The following is a 17,475-nucleotide window of genomic DNA, read 5'->3' as shown; positions in this document are numbered from 1 at the left end:
AAAATAAATTCTTGCACCCCAGTCTTCAGCTTAGCACTAGACACTAAGTTCAGCAGAAGACTTGCTTTATGTATGGTTGATTACAAAAATAAGGTGAATTTTTGCACTCTTTGTATTTAAGCATGGGCTGTAGCATATCATTAGAAACATAAAAGTGTAGCAAGACTTTTTTGTCATATTTGTGGTAGTAATAGAGATATAGTAATATTACATCCTTGGTGCTGTAAATTAAACTAATGTCCTTACCTAATGCTAGCAGTTAAGGAAACCTGGAGTGATTCCTATATGTGCAGATTAAAAACCTCAGCTTTTGAATTGTTTGTCAGCAACAAAAACTAATTCTTTACTGAAACTCTATCCAGTGAGTGAGAGAGCAAGGATTAAGTTGTATGTCATGCATGCCGTGGACCCTAGTTTGATCTCTGGCACCACATGGCAAGGGACACTGCCTTAAAGTTCACACAAATACCCTTGGGATGACCCTGGCAAACCCCAGCACCAAAGAGTCCTCACAGCACTGCATACTCAGTCTCTCACATTGAATTGCAGCCCAAACCCACTTGGGAGGCCCTTACTGCAACAATGCATTTCCCTTGCAGAACTAAGCAAGGTTTGATATTGCTTCCTTCTACCTGCTCCCATTCTATACCCCTAACAATATTAGCAAGTGCAGACAGAGTTCTCAGACTAGAATATGATATCATTGATAAATAGAATTCATTTTCTTTAAAATCAGAACAAAGACCTCAGTAACTTTTCTTCAGAGCTTGGAAGAATAATTGGAAGAATTGTTCAATTTCATAAAGTAAAATCCACTGTAAAAAATTAAGACATTCACAAGTAGTGGTCTGAACATCCACTTGCTTTTTTTGTTTTTGGGGTCACACCTGGTGATGCTCAGGGGGGGTACTCCTGGCTCTGAACTCAGGAATTACTCTTGGAGGTGCTCGGGGACCATATGGGAGGCCAGGAACCAAACCTGGGTTGGCTGCATGCAAGGAAAACACCCTACCTGCTGTACTGTGACTCAATCCCTGAACAACCACTTAAAAATCAATGCATACTTGAAAAACTCCAATAGCTGACTATAACCTTATTTACAGAAATTTGGGAGGAAGTGAATTATTAATAATTCTTATTAATCATCATGTTTATTACTATTATAATTACATTCTATTTTCCAAAAAATGGTACTGGACCAAAAAAATGGTTAAGCACCAAAAAAAAAAAAAACAACTGAACAAAAAAATTCTAGTACCTCGGCATTTTAAAGTAGAATTTGCTGGACTATAAAATCAGTGAGTTATTTGTCATGCAGCTTAATTTTGTCATAAAATGCTAATCAGCCTTTCTGTCACTTTGCTCTAGCCCCATATCTTTTTATGAGAACATTAACATGGTTATTACAGAGCAGAGACTCTTATGGCTGCAAACATACTTACTATTTATGTATAATTTTGTCCAAAAAATGTTGCCACCAAGAACCCCAGACTCAAGCTAACCATAATTCTAAATTTCTGGCTCGTAGGGTTCAAATTTGTTTTGCCATCTGGATGATGGTGTCAGGGCCAGGGCCAGCTTCCTCCTGAACGAAGCAGGGGTGGGTGTTGGGGTGTCAAACTTATGAGCCTTTCCTCCCTCCTTAGCTCAGAGCAACCCAGGACTTCCTTTGCAACAGTTGGTAAAACATGGTTTATTTGGGGGTGTTGTGATCAAAGAAAAAAAAAAGTTTCTACAATGGAAATATAGAGTTTAGAAGAAAATTTCCTAAAGGCGTTCAAAATTGGATTCAGTTCCCAGAAATTGTCATAGTAAGACATCAGGAAGCCTGCTCTTATGAGTGGGTGGTCAACATTCCAAAGCAACTCATAAACTCACACATGGCTGTAAGACAGGATGATTCTTTCCAAGATGGGGTCTTGAGGCGGACTGCCAGCTATCTTCGATCACTGCAATGCATCCTGTGGGCCAGGGAGAAAGGATTGCCCTGAAGGAACATGTTTTATACCACAAAATATAGGCTTTCAACTCAGACTGTTCTGAATTGGAATCTTAGCTCTTTCACTGAAAAGGGCTAGTATAAAATAACTTATCTCTCTGATACTTTCTGATTAGAATGAAAAAGTGAGAACTGTACATCAGAAACTAATATTAGAGTTTCTCTCTGACTTGTTTTTTGGGGGGAAGTTACTGAAAATACTGGTAATGTCCACTCTTATTTTCAAAAAAGACGCAAGTCAGCCTGAATTATAGTTCATGTGAGTCAGACATCACTATCTTCTCTATATCCCCGGGTTTATTGCTTATGAAAGTATTGTAAACATTAGAATAACATCCAAAAAACCAGTTTGTATAAAATAAAGATAATTATTGTTTTTACTATAACTATTATTGTTGAATTTCAAACAGAACCAAGTTTGTTGTTTAAGTGTGTTTACGATATTCTAATAAATAAATCCCCTCTATCTTTCATCTGATTTTTGAACTTCTTTTCGATCTACAACTTAACTCTTATGTTACATGTGTTTAGTTCAGGCTGCCTCAGGTCCTTTATGCAAATAAGCAGATATTATCAGTGTTTTCAGTATCTTGTGAAATGAAAAAGAAAGCAGAAAGAATCTCTAATGTTCGTGATGTCCAGTCCCCACTTTTTCATTCTAATCAGAAATGATCAGAGATCAGTCATCTGAGTACAGAAATTTGCACATAAACTCCATTTTGCATGACACCCAGTTATTTTAACCATCACTCACTCTAATGTTTATCTATTAACACTGTAAACTCAGAACATTCATGAAAATGAACAGAGTGAAGCTGGTTTCTGCTGCCATGACCTTGTTTCGAGTGACCTACACATAGGAGTACACCCTAAGATACAATGCGGGTGCTTATAACAACAAAAATAACAAACAGTAAGCCTATATAGATGTACTTGAAATTATCAGAGTTGCCCAGGTGTTCAGAACAATAGCTCTGTCCCCTTTGTAACACTTTTCCTTTGCTAACCACCTTACGCCTTAGGGGGCAGTTTAAGAACACCTCGGTGCAAGGAAACTCCTCGCTTCCCTTCGCAGGCAAGTACTCTGAGCACTCCCTGCCTCTCCCACAAGTGGCTGAAAGATGCCCAAGCAATCAGAAGTCAATTCTCATCAAGAAGAAAATTCCTGTCGAGAGTCACTTAAATTGTGACACTCAAGAGAAAAAAATCAATACTAACAATCTCCCAGATATTAGTGATTTGGAAGAGTCTCCCCATCACCTATCCACTCACACTAAGTAACCAAGTTACTGCCCTTATATAGACAGTGAAAGAAAGCGGAAAATGCAATCCCCCACTGAGCAAGCAACACCGGTGCTGCTGGCTCGTCACTCAGAAAGAGCATCAGAGAAATGTTTCAGCGTGTAAGACTACCTAATTTCCTTTAAATGGAGTGAATTCTCTTCTTCACTTCTCATTGTCTCACTTTCCCAATGCAAACTGAGTTTGTTTCTTTGCTCTACTTTCTTTTTCATGAACACTCATTAAGTGAATGCGCGAAAGGTGATGCCTTACAAACTGGAGCTAGTATTCTTTCCTGGTTCTGACCCCTTGTTGAGTAAACAGCGATCAGTATCAGTAATAATAATAGAACAGGGATGAAGGCTGCTTAGCACAGTCTGAGAAATAAGCAAATCTGCTTGGAAAAGAAGAATGGTGGTTTTGTGCTGGTACATATTCTGTTCTCAGATTTTGCCTCCTCGCAGAATTACTCTCCCTTGTCATGGGTAGGGAACAGAAGGTTGCTACTCATGTTTTGGTTTTTAGTTTTTGGGTCATACGTTTGTTATCTGTGAGCATTACTAGGAAAAACTCAAATACATAACATATGAAATACATTTCTTTAGATACAGAAGAAATATAGTCTGGGATACATGGTTATGCTGATTAAACCAGGTAGCCTTAAACTCCAATGAAAATGGAGAGAATAAAGCAGAATTTCATAAAATAATAAGATAACACATTTTCTGGTATGTACAGGATGTCAGAAACTTGGAATTTAACTTTGTTCTCAATGAACTGTTTGTTCATTTGTATAAAAAACTACATAAATGTTTTCATTCCTATGTTCACAGGAAAAAAATCACTATCACTATCACCCCGTTGTTCATTGATTCGCTTGAGCGGGCCCAGTAACATCTCCATTCGTCCCTGTCACGTGCTAGTGTAGCCCAATGACACATTGGGGGCTCCTTCAGGATCGGGGGAATGAAGACCACTCATTGTTACTGTTTTTGACGTATCAAGTACACCACGGTTAGCTTGTCAGGCTCTGCCGTGCGGGCGGGATACCCTCGGTAGCTTGCCGGGCTCTCCGAGAGGGATGGAAGCTTTTGGGGCAGCCTCTAATCACCTTTACAGGTGTTCCTAGTCAGGCATATAGGCAGGTATGATACTCTCAGTAGCCTGCCGGGTTCTCTGAGAGTGAAAACTAGAGAATAAGAGGTCGAAGCTTGGATTTAGAGTCTCTGGATCCTGGCCATTGATGGGGTTACATGGCAGTTGATGGGTGTAACTGTCTAGCTACTGGAAGGTTGGGGAGCTGGGTGGAGGAGACCCAGTCCGGAAGCGAACAGGCTTGGAGATCTCAGCCCCGGGTCCCGCACACGTGTCATCTGGGGATCCTGGGGATTCCTGGGATTCTTGGGATGTTCGTGATGCTTGGGATCCACAGTACAATTGCCTAGAGCTCATCCTCCTCACAGATCAGAGTCCACGACTAACTGGGAAAAAAATCATTGTTAAAAATTTTAAAAGCAATTTAGCAAAGTCTGCGAAGTAAACTGAATCACTGAGTCACTTTTGGCTAATTACCTGATATTTAATGGGTAAGAGAGTGGAGTGCAAACGTTAATCACTAAAGTTACAGATAACAGTAAACTAGGTCTCAAAAGGCAGTGAGTTCATTCTAGAAAAAAGCATTTGTGATGATGTAAAGAAAATGGAAACCTCTCACATGTGGGTGGAAATATAAACTGATCCTGTTTTTATGAAAATCGTACGGAGGCTTCTCAAGATACTGTAAGGTCCCTTGGGACCCCAGGGAGATTCCAGAGTTAAAACTCTACTCATTAGTAACTCTCCCTTTCCTGCCCCCTCCCTAGTAGAGCCTTAGCTGTGAAGCCCTTCCTTATTGGGATATAAATTCTGAAACCATTTGTTGACTCTTCCCTGCTGGGATTTAAATTTGGAAACCATTTGTTGGTCCTTCCATATCTGTTACCTCTGTTAGGAACTTTTCCCTTATCGCTTCCACCAAATCAAAGGGAGCCAGGTGATAACCAAATGTCCGAGTTACCAGATACCCACTAGCCACAATGCCTATATACGTAAATGCTGATCTATGAATCTATAGGCTAAGGAGTGATGTACTTTTAAATGTATTGGTTAAGAAAGTATATGTTGTTACAAATCTATTGGCTATGAAATGCGCGGGCTTTGCTGTAACGGCCAGTGAAGGCCGATATAAGATCCCCTTTGAAGAAGTCCAGGGTCTTGCCTCACCTATCTGACCTGCGTGTTCGTGTAGGCTGCTTGACCCTGGCTAGCCCGTCTCACAATAAACCTTGCTTGCTGTTTGCAGTCTCTGGAGTCTCTTTGTCGTTAAAGGGAGATCACTATCCGCATCCTAACAATACTAAAAAGTATACTCAGCATACTATTAAGCCATTTCACTCCTATATATTGACCCGAAGAATCCTGAGGGACTGGAAATATAGTACAGCAGATAAAAGCATGCCTCACATGCAGCAGACCTCAGTTCAATCACCAACACTGTATGTGGTCCCCCCATTCCCACAAGGAGTGATCCCTGAGCATAAAACCAGGAGTCAGTCCTGAACACTGCTGGGTGTATCAAAATAAATAAATACTAAATGTATAATACTAATTCAAAAAATGTTAATGCACTATCAGATTAATCATAATGCTGTTGAAAATAGTCAAGATGTGGAAACAAACCACATACCAAATGACAGATGAGACCGAGGAATTGATAAAGATATGATAAATGGAAGATTATTAGACTTATGAGAAAATATGAAATATCAATTGTCACAACATAACTGGAGCTGAGGATGTTGTTAATGAAACACAAAAAGAAAGACACCAACTGATGTTGTGCACGTGGGGTTTTTGGAGAAACAGAACAATGAAAGATGCAAAACCAGTCTAAAACCAATGCATGGATTCAAAACACAGAATTGCACCATGAAGGTAAATCAAAGGCACGAGTACAAGGCCCCAAATTAAATCTCTGACACAATGTGGCCCACTAAGCACTACAGAATATAGACCTAGAGGCTACTGAAAGCCACCAGGATGATCCTGGTTGCCCCCATTACTACTGGGCCTAAGCACCAACCCATCAACCCCATACCACCAGGATTACTGTCCCTAGTAGCAACTTCTGGCCTCTGTGAACTGCTGGGGAGGATTAATTATAAAATGTCTTTTTATTTTGTGCTGAAGCGATAGCACAGTGGATAGGGTGTTTGCTTTGCATGCAGCCAACATAGCCAACCTGAGTTCGATCCTCGGACCCTCTCAGAGAGCCCCGCAAGCTACTGAGAGTACTTCGCCCGCTCAGCAAAGCCTGGCAAGCTACCCGTGATGTATTCGATATACCAAACACAGTAACAAGTCTCACAGTGTTACTAGGCCCACTTGAGCAAATCGATGAACAACGGGAGGACAGTGAATATCCAGTTCATTTTGATTTTATGTTTAACCTATAAAAAGAGATTTTATTGTAGTGGTGATAGAAATACTTGTCTTCTGGTTCAATGTTATTTATTATATTGTGATATTATCTTTAATTTTGAAAATTAGTGGTATCTTTTTAGAATCTTATCAAGTTTCACTTTTGTTAATGCTCCATAACACTTAAGGTGTTTTATTATTACTGAACATGGTACAAATTGATATATATATATATATATATATATATATATATATATATATATCAGGTGTACATTGCTAATTATGTTTTCTAGGTCTTTAACGGAGCTGGAGCAGTAGCACAGCGGGTAGAGCATTTGCCTTGCACGTGGCAGACCCAGTTGACCGGAGTTCAATTCCTCCGTCCCTCTCAGGGAGCCTGGGAAGCTACAGAGAGTATTTTGCCCACATGGCAGAGACTGGCAAGCTACCCATGAACATATTCAATATGCCAAATACAGAAACAACAATTTTCACAATGTTACTGGGCCAACTTGAGCAAATCGATGAACAATGGGAGGACAGTGACAGTGACAGATTTTCAATATCTTTACTCATTTTTCTACTGAATTTGTCAATGGATTGAGAAAAAATTGTTAAAGTATATTAGTACTAATACGATTTGGTCCATTTCTTCTTGATAGTTCATCCTCTATTTTGCACTGTTATTTGATAGAATAATTCTTAAATCATTGAACATAGTTCCTTCGTGACATTAACATGTCCAACAACCATAGCTAGAAGAGTTCAAGGTTGTTTGCCTATAAATAAAAAGGAAATAATTGAGAAATTGAGATTCACTGGAAAATTGAACTTGGATGGCCTGCTTTATAACACTATCCCATAACTGCCTGGTCAAAGTGGTTTTTCCCATTCACAGAAACCTTAAAGCACTTGAATTGCACCTCTCTCATGAATTTTAACTCTCATGATACTGCATAGATTTGAGAGAGTTTAAGATTATGGTATGATAAAAGAGAAAGTGCAGTGGGTAAGGAGTTTTCTTGGTTGAAGGAAGTCACAAGTCCTGTCCACAAACCAGGTGAATTCTAAGATGCAGAAAATTTAAGAACTACCCTATGAGCCTCTTTTACATCAAGTGCCACCTCAAAATTGTGACTGAAATGATAAGATGTATAACTGAAAAGAAGTAATGAAAATTAATGAATATTTTAATAGCAAGACTGCATGAAGAATCTGAGACATAGATCTGGAACTCGATATAGTCTCCAAACACGGGCATGTTGAAGAGACGTGGGTCAGTGATTTATTGTGCTGAATAATCCTGAGAAGTGAGCTAAAGACAACTATTCTCAATAATAGTCCTTAATTTTTATTCTGTGAAGCCAAGATGCTTGTAAATAAGCGTATCCGTTTACCTTTCACTGAAAATGCCAATGTATGGAAAAAAGAAAAGCTTGCTAGCATTATGATCAGCAAGTATTCATTGACCATGTAATAAAATAGTGAAATAGAGGTACTCAAAGATGAAATAAAAAATAGAATGACAAGTCTTCTTTTTATTAAACCACAGTCATATGGAAAGACATATGGCAGCACGTTAAAGGAAGCACAGGGCAAGGTGATAACCAAAGGAGGTCACCGAGCTCCGTTAGGGAGCACCCATAGGAGTGGAAGTAGGGGGAAGTCTGCTTTATAACACTATCCCATAAGAAGTACTTGCTAAACTCTCTGATCTTCCCACTTTACAAAAAGCAAATTAAAGCAGAGGAAGCTAGAAAAAAGGAAGAAGCCTCTCAAATTTTAAATGTGGGAAATTGATAAACTAAGCTCCTAACCATAAACCATACCACAAAGCAAAAAGCCGGAAGGGTCAGTAGAAACCTTCAAACTAAAGATGATGAGAAGATGGATAGCCCATAAAACAGATTATTCAAGAGGAGTGGTTAAAGGGAAATGACTCTAACATAACTTTTTAAAATTTTATTTTGTAAAGTTGTTCATAATAATGGATTCAATATTTCGACACCAGTCCCACCACCATTATTTTGAATTTTCCCTCCACAACTGAAACCTGCCAAAAAGGCAGAAGCTAGGTAATTTTGTATTGCTTGTAATAAATAGCATAAGATGCTGCATGTCCACAAGAGCGGCCGCACATTGATGGAATTCTAAAATTTTAGATGATTAGGGTCTGGAGAAATCTCTACAGTGAGCTGCTCAGTTCCAATATTCTTTTGTGTGTCTCTGGATCATGGCCCTTAATGAGCTTAAACAGTAGATGGAAGCAATTCATGGCTGTGACATACAGGGACCCAGAGAGGCAAGGGAGATGGGAAGGACAGGCCCATCTCCTATACCTTGAGGCCTGGAGTTTGCAGTCACTGATCCCGCATACCTGGGATTTTCCTTGGGTTCTGGAAATTAACAGCCACCAGGATTCCTAGGGGGTAGGTGGGGATACAACGCCTGCTCATCTGAGGCATCACGGTGAAATTCACCTAAAACAAGGTCCAGAGGCAGCTCTGCAGTGAGCTTCTCGATTCCAAGATTCTTTTGTGTGTCTAAAATAACTTTTTGAAACAGTTTGAGTCTACTCAAAATTTATTTCATCAGGAAAACTTCATATATTTTATAATGTAAAACTTCTGTCAGCTATAATTAGAAATTTAAAATATATTAAGGACCACTGGAGAGAATGAAGAGAAATAATTGATAATAAGGATGTTCAATCTAAATCAAGTAAGGTTTTGGCTAAAAGGACATTCTTAGTTTCCTTATCTACTGGAAAAAGGGTCAAGTACATAGGGATTTCCTTTAAAAGCTCTGACTATTCGAAGAACATCCTATCCACATGTTTTAAGAAAAAATAAAACTTCTAGAGAAAAGTAGCTCCTGAGATATGCTCATTTTGTTAAATCCAAAAGTACTCCTTTATTATTGAGAAAACAACCCAGAAAGGCTTCTCATTCTGGTAGTAAGATCAGTGATGCCATAGTCTAAGATTACAAGTTCTGAAGGATTATAATGATCAGTTCTACTGATTCTGATTAATTCATGTTCTGATTGAGGATAAATAGGTTTATTTGTACTTAAAACATAGGGTTTCTAATTTTTTTTAATTTCAGGCTCTGTTGATTTACAATACTGTTTCAAGAATAAAATGTGTTGCCTTTGGATATTTGTTACTTCTTACTGTATTTCTTTATATCCCACATATAAAAGGGATTATTCTGTCTGTCCCTCACCTTCTAACTTCACTTAATATAATACTTGTCTCAAGACCCACAATTTCTTCAAAACTTTCTTCATATGATATCTTCAAGTAGAAAAATAAGTAATCTATATTTGCTCATCTCTGTCTTTTTTTAATACCGTATCAAATTCTATTATACAAGAAAAGTCAAGTCAAATAATTATAGCTTTTAATCATTCTCAACCAGCTGGATGAGAATTTTTAAATTTTTTTGCCTTTTAGCTCACACCTGGTGATGCACAAGGGTTACTCCTGGCTCTGCACTCAGGAACTACTCCTGTCGGTGCTTGGGAGACCATATAGGGTGCTGGGAATCGAACACAGTTCGGCCACGTGCAAGGCAAACATCCTCCCTACTGTACTATCACTCCAGCCCTGGGGTGAGAATTCTTGGGCCCCATCAATGTTCCAAGATCTTTCACGTCATGAACGTAGCCACTGAAATGCCAGGTATAGCTCCTAGATGAAAATAACTAGATTTTACAACAGTATTTTCCACTATAAATTGTGGCTAAGGGCCAAATCTTGTTGCTGTTGTTGTACTTTAATATTCAACCTACTGAAGACCAATATGTGATCCTTCTGCATAGGATCAATATGTATCTTTCACAAATTGATACTTTCCATAAATGCAACACAACACTCACGGTGGTCTACATCCTATTCCATTATTCCATGAGATGAAGTCAATGATCATCAGCTGGATTCTGTGGCAATCTCAAATGCCTCTAATATTTCTAAACTCTGCCTTTGTGCACTTTTCTCACTAAAGACTAGAAATCATTTGCATACTGGCCCTGGTCTATAAATGTCACTTTCTGAAGCACCATCAACATGTGCCTTTTAACATCTGAATCAGTTTTTAGTGGCCATGGACATGCCAGGAGGAAACATTATTGAGTAAGAGGAGACCAAGATGAAAGAATAAAGATGTTCTTTGATAGAGGAAATGAGAGCTGAATCAATACTTTCCATCAGGAGAGCCAAGCAGAATGCTAGCTCAATAAGAGGAGGGCCTCTCTTCCAGGCCTCTTTTAAGCAAACACCAGCACCAGCATGCAGCAAACATACTGGAAGTGTCTGCAAACAGACGGTCCCATGCCTGAATCCATGGGGGAATTTAAACATATGTGAAATGATTTAGGCTCAGTGCCTTTTTCCCTGGGCTGGCCTGGCCTGTCCCAAATGCTATCAGAAACCACTCAGCTGTAGTGATGGGTTTGAAAATATCTCGGGGGGAAAAAAACCCTTCTTCCCACAAATGCTCCCTGAAAATTTCAGAAAATTCACTTATTCCTTAACATAGTCTTTCCTAATCATTTCTTAAATTGGCATGAATATTGTCTTGGTATGCAATGTGTGAGCTCACTAGTCAGTGTTCCATTTATTGAGCTAAACAGTGATTAAAATTGATATTTTACAGTTAATGGCATTTCAGAAATGGAGAAAATAAGGTATGTGATTCCACTATAAATCAAAAGTGTGTGATATTTTATTTCTCCTAAGTAGTCTTGCTTTATGGAAGCATACATCAATACAATGAACAAGAACACTGGTCAGCCCATTCACAGACTTAAATATTAATAAAAACTTGTTTTTATTGTTAATATTATACCTGTCACTGTCCTCCCGTTGTTCATCGATTTGCTCGAGCGGGCCCAGTAACGTCTCCAATGGAGACTTTGTTGTTACTGTGTTTGGCATATCAAATACATCACGGGTGGCTTGCCAGGCTCTGCTGTGCGGACGAGATACTCTCGGTAGCTTGCCGGGCTCTCCGAGAGGGGCGAGCCATGTACCAATTATATGTTTCTACTGTATTAATTGATTTAAATTCTAAAACAACACTTGGTGACTAGTGCTTATTTTACAGCTAAGAAAAATGAGGCACAGGTAGATTTAAAAATGTTCAAGTTCATATTGCAAAGACACTGGAGTCAAACAAGTCTCAAACCAAGAGTTGATGGCTGACTGCTTAATAAAACCTGCTAATCAAATTGTTAACAAAATAAAGTTGTCATTTATTACTTAATGCAGTAAGAAAGAAAATGTTTTTTAAAGATATCATTGTCATGGAGGGTGATTTGTGAGGTTTTAGGATCTAACTGAAGGCAGTTCTTTCAATATAGTGGCTGGATTCAGATCAGTGACACATAGCTTAGGAGTGATTGACAGAGTCACATGAAAACTTTGAAGACAAAGAGCCTGATGTGCTTGATAAAGTGATCTATTGTCCCGAAAGAGGGTTATATATTCTAAGGAGGCATACTAGAATCATATTTTATTCATATAGATGAAATTTCAGAAATTTTCTTAAACAATAATTATTTGTAATACAATATTCCTAAACAAAAAAAAATGTTCTGGAAGAAGGTAACTGTTATGCAGACAATAAACTCTATGATTACACATAGTCCGTATTTTCACCAGTTAATTACTATATGACATGAACTGAATTGTAACCCCCAAAAGGTGAATATTGAAGCAGTAATACCCAGTGCAGCTATATTTGAAGAGACTTTAGGAAGTAATTACAATGAAATGAGATCAGTTAAGTGGGTCCCAATCAGACAGAACCAATAGCCTGATGAAAAGAGGAAAAGAAAGAGGTCTTTCTCTCCCTGTTACCTTTACCCCTTTTTCTTTTTATTTTCATGACTCCTTCTATGCCTCTCTCCATATACACGAGGAAAGGCCTTGTTAGTACAGAAGAAGAGCAACCATTTGCATAACTGCGTGCTAAAACTTGATAGTAAACTGAAAATAAACTGCTTTGACTGACGTAGTTCAGTCCATGGAAATGTGTTACGGTCCCTGACATAAAGATATACCACACATACTCATAATGTTTACTTATACAATCCCAGCTTTTACAGGTTCATCTTCCCTTACTGATTCCAATGAAATCAAGTATGTCACTTTGCTTTGAAAACTACAGAACATTGAGTACATGGATAGCACCGTGAACAGCAGTGACGCCTGCGGTTCCTGACTCTTGAAGGCTCACTACCTTTTCCTGAGATAATGACATGGCTGGGTAAAGCAACTGAGCCGAGCAGTTCTCTGAAACAAGACTCACCGTGAGTTAATCAGAAAGCAAGCGTGGCAAAGGGCTCGAGGAGCAACTTGATACCATGAAAATCCACATTCTGTGTATTCCTGAGGAAGTGAACACCCAGCTGTGAATTTATTGACTTTCCCTTAGAAAGTTCTAATGGAATAAATTTTTTGCCTTCTTGGTGCCTGCTAATTAGACAATTATTTAACTCTGTTTCTTTTTTTAATGACTCTCTGCTGTTGTTTGAAGACTTCTGTCTATTATTTGTAATAAAAACCTCTGTCACATTTTTGCCTCATTATCCTTAACAAATAGTGCATCCCCCAGCCACCAGTCCCTCGTTCCCTCGGTTCTCCCTCCCCCAGCACCCCCCAGTCTAGAGCTCCAAGAGTTTCAAAGACCAGCTGTTATCATTTTGTTGACTGAGAGATTTTTAGAAACTTCTATCACAGGCACAAGACTCCATGGGGGGCTGTTGAATTAAATATCAGCTCTTCAAACAGGAATTAGCTCAGAGAACAAAAGCAGCAGGAAGACAAGGGACAAATTCAGGCAAGTGCTGCAGCTTCCCACTCGGTAATTGGAACACTGGTCCTCCTCTCCCTTCCTTGGAACCCTCCAGACATGCGGTCACACTTAGCCATGGTCGTACTTAGCCATGAGAGTCACACCAACGCTGGACTGGGGAGTCACTCCGCTCCTCCCTTGGACTGGAGACCATGGTTTGAAAAGCCAAGGAGCAGTCTGACTCTGATCACATAAGGACTGTGTTTGAAGGAAATGATCCTTGTCACCAGCCCCTACAATTACTCAGTGTCATATAAACATCTCAAAGTTTCCCTATTGAACAGCTATTTCTTCAGAAGGGAGAAATGGGAACACAAGAAAGCTAAAGAATAAGTGTCAGTATCAGCCTGTCATGGAGACACTGTTTGCAGAGCCTCATGTTATAATAAATGTCTTAACCTCCTCCTGGGGAGGTTTCCCTGTACATCTATGTGGGGACACTTGGACAATTGAACACTTGATCTAATATTATTTAATCCTCTGTAGTATTGAAATGATTTGTTCTGTTTTGGTTTTGTTCAAGAGCTGCACCTGGTGATACTCAATGCTCAGGGCTTACTCCTGGGATCACTCTTGGCAGCACTTGGGGACCATCTGGAGTGCCAGGAATAGAACCCAGGGGTGCCATATGCAAGGCAATAGCCTTACCCCCTGTACTATATCTCTGACCCCTCAGACTGAAATTCTTAATAATTTTATCTTTCAACTTGTGTTCTGAAAATAAAATGCATAGGAATTGGAGCAAGTACACAACCAGAGGAGATCCCAGCATTGTGCATTTTATTGTTCCTTAATGCCCTTTCATGTACAGCATTTCCAATGTCCACGTCACCAGGATTCCAGTGGGTCCATGACATATGCAAGTCCAGAGTCTCAAAGTGCAAGGTAAGCAAGTGAGTTCTTACAGCACAAAGAAAATCACTTTTTTTTCTTTTGCAGAGAGAATATTGCACCAAAATTTTCTTTGAGTACAGAAAGAAACTGGCATTCTAAGAAACACATTCGCCCTGGGAAATTTTTCTTACATTTTCTTATTAATCCTGTTCCTGTGCTAGCCAGCCACTTATGTTGGAATGATTAACAAAGAAAAAGAAAAGACAAAATATAAGGCACTCCTTAGTTCCTTTCCCCTCTCCAGTCTTTCCTTAATTATAAGTAGCCAGAAAAAAGAAGGCTGGGGACTATGAATGAATCAAGAAATACGTCCATTGCACCACTGTTCACAATAACCAGAATCTGTAAACAGTCTGAGTGCCTGAGAACAGGCGACTGGTTAAAAAAAAAAAAAACTATGGTACATCTACATGATGGAATACTATGCAACTGTTAGGAAAGATGAAGTCATGAAATTTGCTTATAAGTAGGTGGACATGGAGAGTATCATGCTAAGTGAAATGAGTCAGAAAGAGAGGGACAGACATGGAATGACTGCACTCATTTTTGGAATGTAAGATATCATAATATGAGACTAACACCCAAGGACAGTAGAAACAAGGTCCAGGAAGATTGTTACCTGGTTGGAATTCTGCCTTATAAGCTGGGGGAGAAGGTGGCTAGGATAGAGAAGAGATCACTAAGTCAATGATGGTTGGAAGGATCACTTGGGATGGGAGATGTGTGCTGAAAGTAGATAAAGGACCAAACATGATGTTCTGCCATTATTTGTATTGCACACCATAATGCCTCAAAGGGGAGAGATGGTAAGAGGTGAATCGTCTGCCATAGAGACGGGGGAGGGGTGGCAAGTGGGGGGAGGGTAGGAATACTGTGGACATTGGTGGCGTGTTGGATTATAGGTCTAAACCTTTTAGGCTTAACACTGGTTTGTCATTTCTCCTCTGCTTTTTTCCTTCCTTATGTTCTTTGCATAGTTGACTTCAGAGCAATGTCCTTTTTGTGTAGACACAGGAGGACAGTTAATGCTGTGCTTTTGTAACTTGGGAATTAATTGACTGAATAATATTCATTCCTGGGAATCTGTTTCCTCAGCTTAAGCATCAGTTGCCATTAGTTCTAGCACCCCAAAGCAGGATCCCGACAAGGGACTGGATGGACCCAGGGCAAGCTGTGAGCTACTCTGGCATCAAAATGGGGCATGCCAAGTGCAATAACACTTAACTATAAGTTAAGGGCGCAATCATGGACAAATTCTGTCATGATCCAAAGAGTAACGACTGGATTAGGACCCTGCTAGTGTCAGGAAAGTTTACTCTGGCCTGAGCATTGTAGTCTGGTATCGATAGCGAGATGTCCCCAGGAGAGCCACCCAACAAGCGTAATGTATCTCTGACTGTGTCCATACAAAATGACTAAGTAGAATTAAGATGAATATTTAAATGGTTATTGAACTAAGGAAAGGAGAAACACACCCCTAGATGGTATTTCGCCCCTGTGCAGATCTCCTGGCTGCAGGAGATCTTTGTCTTCCCTTGGAAGGAACAGCCCTTACATATGTTGATTGTGCTGCCTCTCATTTGTGTGTAATTGCTACTCCCAAGCTGTGGAGAGCAGGAATAACTAGGCTGGGGGAAGAGGGCTGAGGAGAAGTATACAGGCAGTGATTGAGACTGGAAGGAGACAGAGGAAGAATAAATGACAATTGATCACCAACGAACCTGGCTCCCGTTTTATCCTTCTTTCATCCATTGCTGGGCTGGAGCGATAGCACAGCGGGTGAGGCGTTTGCCTTGCATGCGGCCCACTGGCCGACCCGGGTTTGATTCCTCCACCCCTCTCAGAGAGCCTGGCAGCTACTGAGAGTATCTCGCCCGCACAGCAAAGCCTGGCAAGCTCCCCGTGATGTATTCGAGATGCCAAACACAGTAACAACAAAGTCTCCAATGGAGACATTACTGGGCCCACTCGAGCAAATTGATGAACAACGGGAGGACAGTGATGTATGTGATGTATGTATGTTTGTGTATATTCTTACATTATTCTGGTAAGAACAAAATAAATGTGAATACACAAGCAACAAAATATGAATTATGTAAATTTGGTGAATCCAGTTGAGTTAAATGTTCTCACATTTGCATTTAAGAACGACCTGACACAATTTAAAGATAGATGATATATTTCAGGTTAGTAATGCACAACTTCATTTTGTTTATTTGTTTAGAGCTGGATCAAATAACCAAACTCACCATGACAATCTAAAAGTGAGGTCATGTCCAAAAGAACACAATTTTATATTTTATTAACACTCACTTTTTTTCCTGCCTCTTGAACAAACTCATTTTCATTTTTCTCTAGTGTGTCCTAATGCAAAATGAGACTCTTCGTATTCCTGGAGTGAGCAGATGCCATTGGGCTACAATAGTATGCAACAGGGATGAACAGAGATGTTACTGGTGCCCGATTGAGCAAATCAATGAATAACGTGATGTCAAGTGATCAAGTAATCAAGTGTCCTACAGTGCCCACTGGCTACAGCATGGGAAGGATCTGGAAGTTGATTAGAAAGGTGGACCCCCAGGCTCTGAGTTGGCTTTGACTTGGAAGAAGCTCCTTCTCCCACAGTGCACATGTTACAGTATGGACATTAAAATCAGAGAAGCCCAGGATTTGAGTCTTTCCATAAATTCACAGGTGCTCAGTGGAGGATCTCAGATTCAAATCACAGAAGCCTAGCTACAGAGTGGGCCAGCAGCCACTGCACTGCACTCCAGCATAACTAGGGAACCAGGTTACCCCCACTTGCTGGGGTTAATGTGCTCCAGAACTTAATGATCTTGTCCAAGGTTGTAAGTTAGCAGCTAAAAAGTGGCGACATAGAACTTAAAAACACATCTCAACCATTTTCATTTATACCAGTAGTAGCACTGTAGCACTGTCCTCCCGTTGTTCATCAATTTTGCTCGAGCGGGCACCAGTAAC

This window comes from Sorex fumeus, unplaced genomic scaffold (assembly GCF_029834395.1).
Source record: "Sorex fumeus unplaced genomic scaffold, SorFum_2.1 ptg000265l, whole genome shotgun sequence".
Taxonomy (NCBI): Eukaryota; Metazoa; Chordata; class Mammalia; order Eulipotyphla; family Soricidae; genus Sorex; species Sorex fumeus.
Note: the sequence above shows the minus strand (reverse complement) of the source record.